The 13,372-nt window shown below is 42.5% G+C and overlaps 1 non-coding gene across 1 annotated transcript; it reads right to left on the reverse strand.

Moving 5' to 3' along the window:
* Positions 1 to 567: 567 nt before the first annotated feature.
* On the reverse strand, positions 568 to 639 carry TRNAQ-CUG. The gene has a single exon. It is a non-coding gene; the product is annotated as a tRNA-Gln (tRNA).
* Positions 640 to 13,372: the final 12,733 nt, after the last annotated feature.

Here is a 13,372-nt window from a genome sequence, read left to right on the forward strand (position 1 = left end):
TATTTCACTCCATAATCATAAAAGTGAACTGATTAATTGGACAGAACAGGTATACAAAAATCTTTTCATGGAATTAAGGAGATGGAGAACGGTGACTGACCCCTCACAAAGCAATACAGAAATGCACACATGGATTTCTACACACTTTAATGACACTTTGTGTACAAAAAAATATGTTTACATTTTATTAAGTGCACATAAAATGTTTACATTTTGGTATATATTAAACCTTTGAGGTATTTCTTTGTAGTACCAACTGCGGCCAAAAACAATAAGAATATATGCGTTTTTCAAGTTACATTGTGAAGCATATTCCTGTACGTTTCATTGTTATAACATTTCTATATTAACAAAAAGATTGTGTAACTCTATATTAACTATGAGTCTGTGGCAATGTCTTCTTGTGACCATTTTCTTGTCAAAAGGTATTTTTAGTGAAATAATTATTCATCTGCATTTTTCCCGTGTCGTTCTCGTGTCTTAACCGAGAAAAGATGCTTGGAACATGTGCCAAAAATGCTGTATCAAAGGTGAACGGTTAAAAAAAAAAAATATGAAAAAAATTTTAGGTTCCACCGAGATTTGAACTCGGATCGCTGGATTCAGAGTCCAGAGTGCTAACCATTACACCATGGAACCATCTGAATGGTCTTAGTTCCATATAACATTGATAAATATACTCAGGCGCTGTTTTGCCTATTTTTTAAACATTTCTTTTTTGTTTGTTTTATTTTTTTACAACCCCCTCCAAAAAAAAGTATCACACTGGGACCACATGGAAACATCGCGGCAACAATAATCTGATTTCAAACGAACATTGTTATTATTTTACTATTCTATTGCTGGACCTCAAATACATGAGAATAAGGCAAGCCTCTTATTTTCACCCTTCCCTGCAGTGTTTCCAGTGTTGGGGAAATGGCTCCACTTGTACTATATGTTCAAAGCATATTATGCATTGCCTTATACAATTAACGATATCACGTTAGCAACACAGAACCCTAAACAAAACCGAATCTCGCGGTAAATGTACTTGATACACTGCGGTCACAGTGGCAACCTTCTGCGTGTTCTCGCGATTTGCGTCCCGTTCGAAGGATTATCCTCAGTTTGTTTGGTGATGGTGTCAATTCACGTTATTCTTAAACTATTCTGTTCAGAACCAGGGGTGTGTTTCAAATATGGACATTAGAGACTTGCTAAAATGACAGGATAAGGTGGCCTAATTTTGAAACTAGGCTGTAACTGATTATCTGTAATTCACAACTGTCAGTGTTTTGGAGTAGAAAAAGAAAGAAAATTTGAGTCAAAATCAGGGCAAGGATCTTTGTACTCTAATATGTATATTTTTTCTTTGCATTTCTCAGAAACATTGAAGCCTTTTCAGCCTATAGTATGTCTACAACTGTCTAAACTAATGAGTGCCTCTAACAGCAAATACATAACTTACTTACAGAAAGGATTGCTATATCTAAAAGCAACATGTTTAATAATTATAGGGAGAACCGCTGAAAATGATTGTGTGTATTTATTAATTGCCAGGGGGCAACATTTTAAAAGATGTCAATATTTTTAAATGTCGTGTGGTTGGAAGGCAGTAAAGAAGTTTGTATCTACTAAATGGAATTTTCTGGCTACACCCCTGAATCAGGGACGTCTAACCCCATTTGCTCAAACGGTGTTTTACTTAAACCGTGCACTATAGTTTCTTATGAGGCATGTTACCTTTGTGGATTAATCGTGCAACGAAATGACTGCGCTTAATTTATTTAGTAGTGAAGTCAGATGAGACGTAAAAAGTTATAGTTTTTGAGAAAAACAAGTAGCATAACTATTGAATCAAGACTTGACGCTATATAATCATTTTTTGGAGCACAGTATATCATAGTCACTCGACAAAGCATACACTAGAACATTATGTAATGTGAAGACTATAAAGTTGTGCGTTATAAAAAGTTAAACTGTTGTTCTTCCGGCTTTTCCTGGTTAGGGGTCGCCACAGCGGAACTCCGGTCCTCTAATGATTGGCAGTAGATTTTTTACGGGTGTAGGGTTACCACCTGTCCCACTTTGCGAGGGACAGTCCCTCTTTTAGCAGGTGTGTCCTTTAAAAAAATTGAAAAAATGGCAAATGTCCTGAGAATTTAGGTTCAAAAATATTTCCTATATTTCCTTTAATAGTTACATGTATCTGAAAGACCTAAATGTTATAAGAAACAGAATAAGCAACTAAAATGCTACAAGAATAAGCTTTTATTTAGGCAAAAAAGTGAAGTTCTGTCCTGTGTACTGGCCGTGGGTATGTTTTGCTTTGTAGAATTTGACATTTCTACAAAAAATGTCCCACTTTGGGCATTTGAAAAGGTGGCAACCCTATATGGGTGCTGAGGTGCCAGCTCGATGCCCAACCTTCAACGAAGGCACGCCCATTCTACGCATGTCTTTCGAAAGCCACTCGACTGCAGGGAGGACATGCAGACACCACACAGAAGGCGCTCCATACGAGAATCGAACAGGAGAACCTCTTGCTGTGAGACAACAACGCTACCACTGCACCATCATGGTAATAAAAGCAAATTCTGAGACATTGGATCAGCAATAGTTATTTCTTGAATCCCCGGATGTACTTCCTCCACACCTACCTAACATGACTGTTTTCACACATTCGACAATTTAGCCCCCCAGAACCCTGATCTTAACCCTAAAGTCTACAATTGCTCTATAAAGGTAAGATTCCCTTTCCCCTCCATAACCCTAAAGTCCAGATTGCTCCCTAAACCTAAAATCCTCTTCCCCAACTGCCTCATGTACACAGACAACCCTCTCCTCCTCCCAACAAATTCCAACACATGTGAGAGATGCAACCATATAGCCAAACTGGAGGCTAAGCTCTCTCAACTCAGTACTGGCATAACCAGTCAGGAGGAGAAGGAAACCACACTCACTACAATTCCAGTCTCACATAGACCTACCACGACTGCAAACCAAACACATAATCACACAAAAACATACTCGGAGGCTCTAAATAAAGATCTGCCGAAGCAGCAGAGACCTCCAAAGCAGACACCCAAGCAGCCGCTACCCCAAAACAAAACACGTGCAACACATATCTCACAAAGCCAGTGTGCCAAACAGTCACAGCCCTTAAGACTAAACAACACACCTGATACACTTGTAATAGGTGACTCTATCGTCAGGCACACTGACGTCCCGCTCACCAGGCTGAACAAGGAGAGGGTCATGGTGAGCAGCCTGTCGGGCGCTAGGATCCGCCACATAACACAAGCACTCAGGTCACTCCAAGGCAAGTACAAATATGACTTGGTCATTGTCCATGCTGGTGTGAATGACCTGAGACGTACCTCCCTGGACTACATGAAAAGAGACATAAAGGAGCTCTCTGAGCATGTAGCCCAGGCCGGTTTGACCCTGACCTTGAGTAGCATCTTACCCTCACCAAGAATGATGCCACAATATGAAGACAAGATGATCAATTTCAACAATTGGCTTAAGTACTGGTGTCATTCAAAGGGGATCCAATGCCTGTCAGCTTGGGATGATATGCTCGACAAGCCACGATGCTTCGCTAGGGACAGCTTGCACCTGTCACCCTGGGCTTTCGGATATTGGCAAAGGCTTTGCTACCCCATAGTGCCTTTTAGGCAAGGCTCAAAAGACAAACCCACCTCCATAGGTATCATAAGGGATAAGAAACTAAGAGTAATGCTACTCAACGCCAGAAGTCTAAACCTCAAGATGCACGACTCAAAACTCTCCTTAGCATGGAGAACATCGATATCTGTGCAGTAACAGAAACCTGGTTCAGGGCTCCCGAGAGCACCCCAGCACTACCAGGTTATACCTCATACCATGCTTTTCGGGCCCCAAAACTTGGACCGAACCACAAAAGGAGGGGGAGTATCGATATTCATCAAAGATACCCACACCTCCAGGTTGGTGGCAAAGCACGAAGCATCAGAGACTATCCATGTGCAACTAACAGTGGGTAAAACTACCTTCCAGTTTATAGCCTGCTACAGACCACCCTCCCAAACCCAGGAACCCCACTCGGCCTTCCTGAGAACACTGGAAAATATGAAGGTCTCCAAACACCATTATATTGGGCGACTTCAACTACCCAAACATAGACTGGGAGCATTACTCTAGCTCCAACACCCTAGCCCAAAGGTTCCTAGAATTTATAAACTCAAATGCTATGGAACAACTTGTTACCACTCCCACAAGAGGGGAAAACATACTGGACCTGATCATCACCAACATGGGGACTCTATGCTCCAGACCAGAAGTGTATCCCTCACTGGTAAGATCAGACCATAAACTAATCTGACTGGATATTCACATCCCGACCCCACCCCCTGCCCAGAAAACCACAGTGAAAAACTTCTCTAAAGCAAATTTCACACTCCTCAAAACTGAGGTGGAATCCTTCAAAGCCCCCCGGCCTGTGGAAAATACGGCCCAGACCGCAGAATCCTTTATAAACGCATTCTATGAACACCTTCAGGAATGCATGGATCATGCGATCCCAAATAAAACCAAGACCCAATCCTCCAAAGGCAGACTTCCTGTCTGGTGGACCCCAGCCATAAACAAACTATACAATAGAAGGAGGAAGCTACTAAATGATGGAGCAAAATCCCAAAAACGGAAGGCATCACTGATCAGTATTAGCAAAAAACTACGGGCACACATAAAATTGTCTAAGGCCAGCTTCGAGAGAAAAATTGCACAGGACACTAAGGATAATCACAAGGCTTTCTTTAGTTATGTTAGGAGCCTGGGTGGTAATTCCCAGATATGCTCAGAATTAGTCCAAAATGACAAAAAATACACCAAACCCACAGACATTGCCAACATCCTAGCTGACAGGTTCAGCGCAAACTCCCCCCCCCACCAAAAGGGCAAATATCTATCCCAGCAGAGTGCTGCCCCCCTGACATCTCAGATGCTCAGGTAAGAGCCACCCTCTCCAAAGCAAAAAACACAGCATCAATGGGACCAGATGGTGTCCCGGGCTGCTTCCTACATAAACTCCAAGAAGAGCTAAACCCAAACATAAAACTACTGTTCAATCTCAGCCTTACTACAGGATATGTGCCCAAAGAGTGGCGTACAGCAACAGTGGTCCCTCTCCATAAAGGTGGTGCCTCAACAGATCCTGGAAACTATCGCCCCATAAGCCTGACTAGCTTGGTCTGCAAAGCTATGGAAAGGATCATCATGGACTTCATAAATAAAGATATTGGGGACCTACAAACACTGGATCCTACCCAGTTCGGCTTTGTTAAGGGCAGATCCTGCCTCTTAAACCTGGTTGATTTCTTTGAAACAGTCACCAAGGCCATTGAAGAGGGGAAGGTGGTCCACACAGCCTACCTGGACCTCGCAAAAGCCTTCGATACAATACCCCACTCGGGCATTATAGATAAGCTCACCAGCTTAAATATAAACCCCTATGTCACTAGATGGATTGCAAACTGGCTCAAGGACAGAACCCACATGGTTAGAATTGCTGGAGCCATGTCAGACTCCAAACCAGTTACAAGTGGTGTCCCACAAGGCTCAGTCCTGGGACCTCTCTTGTTCGGTATATATTTCTCGGAGGTACAGGCCAACATGGAAGGACTGTGGCTGACCAAGTTCGCAGATGACTGCAAACTAGGCGCCATAATCGACTCTCCAGCTGACACAAGCATCCTCCAAAAGGGCCTCATAGAAACAGACAACTGGTGCCAGAGCCATGGCCTCAAGCTAAATGCCAAAAGTGTATAGTCATCCCCTTTGGCAAAAACAAAGTGCCCACAAATTACCACATAGGTGGTAATCCATTAAGTACAGAAGAAGTAATTAGGGACCTGGGGACCCAAGTTGATAGCAATCTCTCATTTGACAACCACGTGGCCAAAGTGGTTAGAAAAACATTTTATATAGCCCACCTAATCATGAAGGGATTCACATCTAGATCAGGGAGGTCATCGTGCCTCTTCACTCATCCCTCATCAGGCCCATAATTGAGTACAATGCCCCTTTTGGGATGTACCTTACCAGACACCTGCAGCAACTGGAAAGACCCCAAAAGTACCTCACCAAGAGGATCAAAGGGCTCAAACAGATGCCATATGCTGCCCGGTTAAAGAAACTCCAGCTCTACTCAGTGGCATACTGCCTGTTCAGAGGCGATCTGTGCCTGAGAGATAAAGCCATGTCCAACCTGGAATTAATGGACATGCTGCACCTCAGAAAATCCAAATCCCATCGAGCTACGCGCTCGAGAGACTTGAACCTCAGCACTGAAATAAATAGGACATGCTGGAGGGACAGATTCATAACCCAGAGGCTCCCTTCACTCTGGACTAAAATCCCAGTCCAGGTTAGGCAGAGTCCCTCATTGACTCTCTTCAAGAGGAATCTTGATGAGTGGATGGGAGATCGTAGGTTTACCCCGGGTATCACTTCTGTGTCACTGTTAGACAGAGGCACAGTATACTAACCTCGAAAAAGGGCATAGCAAAATAAATTTAAAATGGGTGGTGAAAGCCAAACACATTCTGGCTAGGCTTATAAATGCCCTAGGGCAGATAGCCTAGTATGAACCTCTGAACCTTAAATCCTGATTGCTCCCTAAACCTAAAATTTGCCACCCCTCCATAAACCTAAACTCCCGATTGCTCCCTAAACCAGTTGTGGGCAAAGTTTGGATGGGGTTTACTTCTGTTTGATCAACCTTAATAGTTGTCTTCAGGAGCAGCCTTAGGTCAACTGGTGCCCTAGGCAAAAGGGCTCCATGGCACCCCCCCACACCACCCAGTGCCCTAATCCTGGTCTACTTGCACCAAATAAATACTGAAAAAGTGCCCCTGCTATAGCAGCGCCCTAGGCGACCACCTAGTTGGCCTGTGCTTAAGGCCGACTATGGCTGTCTTTGGTGTGGTTATCCCTCCATTTTGCTAGCTAAATACTTAAAAATGCACTTTGTGCTTTCTAGTATTCACACAAAAGATGCTATTCATAGTCCTGCACTGTACAAATGTGTAAGGTGAAAGTGAAAAAGTACTGTTTCTGCTATATGTAAACATGGTAAATGTGAAAGAGTTAGGGCCTGTTTTCACATATACCAAGCTAGCGAAGGACCATCTATATAACCTGTAGAGATAGCACTGTAAAGTTTGCAGGAATCTATTTTTTGCACAAATGTGTAATTGCTGCATGTCGTTATGTTTCCAAGTACTGTATTTTTAAGTTTTTGTAGTTTGCTAATGAGTACCGTTCTGCAATTATATTGCAAAATTTCACAGTGAGAACACATGTATATCTGATTTAGAGTTGCTTATAGCTTAAAGGAACTTTACCAACAGCTTTAATCTGTAGGTGTCTTCTTAAGGACAGCAGTTTCTAGATTTTTATAAGTAAGGAAACCGGTAGATGGGAAGGTAAGGAAAGTGGAGAGAGCAGGCAAAGGAAACGCAGTAAGATGACATGAGAGTTATGCTGGATGAGGAGAGGATGGCAATATTTTTGGGTGGAGGGTAGACCCCCTTTTCATGAAATACATATAAGTGAAGGTGGGGAAGGAGAAAGGGTAGTAAAGAAATGAATGCATGTTAGAGAAATGATGAGGGTGCTAACGTAAATGCAGAGAAGACAAAGGTGTGTGGTTACACAGTAGGTTGGGTTCAGAAATGGAGGGGAACACAGAAAAACTGAACAGACAAATGGTGAGGGGTGGGAGTTGTGGAAATACAAAAGGAGATGGGTTGATACAAAAGGGTGGTTGCACAAATGATGGGATATAGGGGGATATGGGACCACCTCTACCATCTTCCTGATCCAGAGACCCTCATACAGAGCCCTGCCCAGTGACGCCTGGGAGACAGACCCTGATTTTGAAGGTGTTGAGGCCTCCGTTGGCTCAGTGGTGAGAGCTGACCAGGTCAAGAGTGTTGCAGACAGAACTTGAAATTTTCCATGTAATGCTACCCCTAAAATTTCCAGTCTTCTTAGTTGCACAAAGAGCAACTATTCTGTGCAGTGAAGAGCACCTGTCTCCCATGAGTTTGGTCTTAGCTAGGCCTGATTGTAGTCTATTCTCTTACAGCAACCAAGCTAGCCAGATCTAAACCCATTTTGTACCTTCCCTTTGTAGAACAAGGTATAAGGATCCATAGTCATGGACATGGACTTCCCTGCTATCTCTGCAGCCAGCCTGGTGGCTATGGGCATCCTGAGGCAATGTTGCAATTGTCTCATGTTTACTGACAATCACTTAATTCTTAAACAACGTTGCCCATTCGATTCTCAGTTAGAGCGTCTTCTGTGTGACGACATGCGTGAATGGGCGTTCCTTCGTTGAAGGTTGTGCGTTAGGCCCGGCAAGCCAGCATGTAAAACTCTACTGCCAATCATTAGCGGACTGGAGTTCCGCTGTGGCGACCCCTAACCGGGAAAAGCCAAAAGACACAAACAAACAAACTTAATTCTTAAACAAACTGATATAGTGTGTGAGAGATGAAGTGGAGACAGAGCTCTCACATACAAGCCCTTATAGTAACAAACAGATTGTCACTAATACATGCTGCACCCACCTCATATAGCATAGACCAGACATATAGACCCACATATGCTTAGGCTTTTTAATATAATCTCCCTAAACCACAAAGACCTCCTAAACATCGCACAAACAAAAAGTATACCCTGCAAGCTCAATGGCATTCCACAAAAATCCAACATCCAACACAAAACATATAGTCACATCCTGTGGTGTATCATCTTTTAAGCCCATAAGGCACACCACCACGGAACCTAATATTTTGGTCATAGGAGACTCCATTGTGAGACACAAAGATATCCCACTCATCAGGCTAAGTAAGGAAAGAGTAATGGTTAGCGGTTTGTCAGGATCCAGGATCTATCAGATCGCACACACACTTAGGTCATTAAATCACAAGTACCAGTATGACTTGGCTATACTCCATGTGGGTGTAAATGACCTGAGATATACCTCCAAGAACCCACCTCTCCAGCCCAATCTCACACTTCTCTTTCTCCTACTAGTACCTAACACTACCTCCTTCCAAACTCACCCTCCCTTCTTCCCCACTAAACCCTTTCCCTACTCCTACCAACTGTCCTTTACTATATCTATCTCCTCACCAGTAGAATGGTCAACAACTACTGTTGCACTCTTCTCTCTTCTTCAGTGCTACCAAATCACTCCTTACTAGCTTCTTCTCTCTCTACTTTAAATTCAATCTCTCCTAGACTACCTGCCTTATATACATAGCGAGCCAACAATGTGTATAATCTGTAATCAGTATTATCACTGTTTTACATTGTTAGATTTTTTTGTTGTGTATTAGCAATTTTTTGTATTCTTGTAACTTCCATATATTTTGTAACTATGGAGGTTTTCTCCCGGGTCTCCACTGAAAAAGGGCCTCGGCCCAGATGGACCAACCCGGTCAACAAATGTCAAATAAAATAAATAAATAAAATAAAAATGAAGAGAGACATGATGGAGTTCTTAGAATATGTGCCTAAGCTGGTGTGAGGTTAGCATTAAGCAGCATTCTACTTCCTCCAAGGATAATGCCACAATATGAACAAGAAATAATTGACTTTAACAATTGGCTTAGAGTATATTGTCATTCGAAGAGGGTATTATATTTATCAGCCTGGGTGGATATGTTGGACAGACCACACTGCTTTACCAGGGATGGTCTGTAGTTGTCCCCTCTGGGATTTTGAATATTGGCTCAAATCTTGTCCATCCCCATACTTTACCTTTTTTAGGTATTGCCAACTTGAAAAACCTAACAAAATAGCTAAATCAATCCAGGAACATCTGGAGGTGTTACTGCTCAATGCTAGGAGTCTAAACAAGAAATTTCACTCCATGCAAGCTCTCCTTATTCTGGAGAATGTAGACTTCTGTGCAGTTACTGAGACATGATTTAAAGCCAAGGAGAGCACCTCAGCAGTGCAGGCTAAAATGCCTTCTACGCATTTAGACAAACTACAACAGAGGAAGGGGTGAAAGGTGGAGGTGTTTCTCTTTACATTCAAAATAAGCCCACCTCAAGGCTGGTCCATCAGTATGACCCACTTGAGCTTCTCCATGTCCAAATTACCTTAGACAAAGTCACATGCCATATCTTTACAAGCTATAGGTCCCCCTCTATATCCCAGAAACCCCATAATACATACTTAAATGTAGTAGAGATGCTCCCCACCCATTCAACCTAACACTGTTCTCATGGGTGACTTTAACTACCCCAGTATAAACTGGGAATCAAACATGACCCCTAACTTGCATGCACAAAGATTCCTGGACATTGCAGATGTAAACACCTAGAGCAAACTTCCTACTACTAAGTGGCACCCTGCCATAATTTCAAGCACCTCCAAATCCTGAGAATACCACTGCCTATGAGGAATCATTCACAGAAACCCTGAATAATCATATACCCGGATTAAGCACAGGATCAGCTCAAAAAGCAAGCCACCTTGGTGGAATCCCAACAACAATAGCCTGTTTAACAAAAGGAGGAAATTCATGGCAAAAATTATGAGGTACAATCCACAGCAAGGTAAACATCTCTCATCAACCTAAACAAGCAACTTAGGGAGCTAAGGAAGAACACCAAAGCCAAATCTGAGGTAAAATTAGCCTCATAGGCCAAGGGCAATCACAAAGCTTTCTTCAGGTATGTATGAAAACTCAAAGGCAATGCACAGTAATGTACAGAATTAATAGTAAATGGTGCTACCTGTACAGAGATGGGAGATATAGAAAACCTCCTAGCAGACAAGTTTGGCTCCAGTGTTGCCACTCTCTTCCTGCCAGATTCCCCTCTGGAATTACCCACATCCATAATTTCCCCAACTATCACTAGAGTGCAGGTGCTCAAGGCTCTGTCCAAGGCCATGATCACTGCATCAGTGGGTCCTGATAATATCCCAGGATACCTCATTAATAGCGTAAAACAACAAAGTATCAGGACCATTAGAAACTATTTAATGACAGCTTTCAAACAGACTTCAGGTTAAAAGAATAGAGGACTGCAATGGTTATCCCACTGCACAAGGGTGGGCTGTCCATGGACTCAGGGAATTATCGACCCATAAGCCTGACTAGCATGATATGCAAAGCTCTGCAGACGATAATCATGGATATCCTAAATTACAACATACATAACCTACAAAATGGACCCAAATAAGTTTGGGTTTGTCAAGGACAGGTCTTGCCTGCTCAACCTGGTTGCCTTTGAGAGGTTACCAAAGCAATGGAAGAGGACAAAATGGTACATACTGCTTACCTTGACCTGGCCAAGGCATTTGACAGAATACCACTCTTGGGTACTGTAGTAAAGCTCACCGAATTAGGTATAAACCACTACATCTGTCACTGGATAGCCAGATGGCTTACAGACTGGACCCAAGAAGTTAGAATAGGGGAATATTACTTCTGTTAAAAGCCACTTACTAGTGGGGTACCTCAGGGCTCCATTTTTGGGGCTTTGCCTGTTTGGCAACTACTTCTCTAAGGTAAGGGCTAACATCAAGGGTCTCTGGTGAACCAAATTTTCAGATGATTGCAAATTGGATACAGTAATTGAATCCCCTGAGATGCAAATATCCCCCAAAAAGACCTGACACAGACTAATAACTGGTAGCAGAGTCATGGTCAAAAACTCAGTACCAAAAATGCATCACAGTATCTTTCAGAAAGGCAACCACCCAGCAAATTGTTACTCTGACAATAAACCCCTAAGAGTAGACTCTGTAGTCATGGATTTGGAAACATATGTATATAGCGAGTTGGCATTTGACCATCGTGTCTATTGTAGTGAGGAAATAATTCTATGTAGCACAACATATAAGTAGGGGTATGGCATCTAGCTCCAAACATTTCATTGCTCCATTGCACCCCGCCCTCATAAGACCAATCATTAAGTACAATGCCCTATTCTGTATATACCTAGCCTGCCATAAGCAGCAACTGTGGTGACCTCTGAGAGTCCTCACAAAAAAAATTCATGATGTAGAAACATGGAAAGTATCCTGTGTGGATCACCTCAAAAGCCCTGTCCTTATATTCTGTCTTCTACAGGCTGCTGAGAGACGACCTATGCCTGGCCTACAAAGCATCCTTTGATCCATCCCTAATGGATCTGTTGCACATCCACAAAACGAATAGCATCAGGAACACCCAAACCAGGGACCTTAACTTTGCCTGCAACATAAACAAGACAAGCTGGAGGGGCAGGTGAGTGTTTCAAGAGGGTCCCCTTCTGTGGGGCAGGCTTCCCATCCATGTGAAGCAAAGTCCACCCCTGCACTTATTCAATCAAAACTTGGATCAGTGGATGGGGAACCATAAACATACCCCTGGTCTGGTACCTATGTCCCTATTAGAGAGGAAGCTTGTAAAAGCTCAGTCACCCATGTTGAAGTACATATACTCCCACAAAAACCTTTGGGAACCAAACCCTATCAGATTTTACTAGGAAGTATGGCTAGGCGTAAAAAGGCTCCTTGAGTCGCTAGCCTAGTAATCTACTATGATTCTGTGATACCATTATACTATGCAGGAGGATTTGAAATGGGCCTCACTGTCTCTTCACACAGCCCTCTCAACTGCAGCCTCCAACTATTCTTGCAGTTCAGACTGCTGGGTATCAAGGCTGCTCCACAGTAGGCTGCCCAGAGGGGCAGAGCCACCACACCTATCCTGCACAGCAGGCCTATGACAATCAGGTCATGATGATCTCTCAAGGACTGCAGAGGACTGACGCTGAAGTGCCTAGGTTTTGCTGGATCTGTAGAGGGAGACAAAAAAAGCTGAGAAAAGAAGTCGTCTTAAGTTGGAGAATGCAATGGTTGTTATGCTATAGTACTACCGGTATTATTCTGAGTAATGTTATGATACCAAATAATATGATTTAATATAGTAATCTATGTAGTATAATAATATATCTACTCTTATACAATCTTGGATCATAACAGTGTTTATAGTAGTTACTTAACATAATAGTAACGTGTAATACAGTTAATGTAGTATGATGTAATGCAATAAATGATTCATTTTTATTACTAAATATTTCTATTTTATTTGTTTTACACAAGGATTACATATGAAGTAGGCAGACCAACTGCAACAACCTTCTGTGAAAGAGACAATGATTGAGAGAAATCTCATCCCATTCTACAAAACATGACAAAAAGGAGAAAAATTGAGTTATTAAATATCCTTGCAGTGTTAGCTACAAATTATTTTTGCAATGGTATCTGCAGTCTGATATGTCAGTTTTAATGTATAACTTTCTGGCAGTAGCTTTCATCAAATTGCAGG

Source organism: Protopterus annectens, chromosome 7.part0 (assembly GCF_019279795.1).
Source record: "Protopterus annectens isolate FY-2018-M chromosome 7.part0, PAN1.0, whole genome shotgun sequence".
NCBI lineage: Eukaryota > Metazoa > Chordata > Ceratodontiformes > Protopteridae > Protopterus > Protopterus annectens.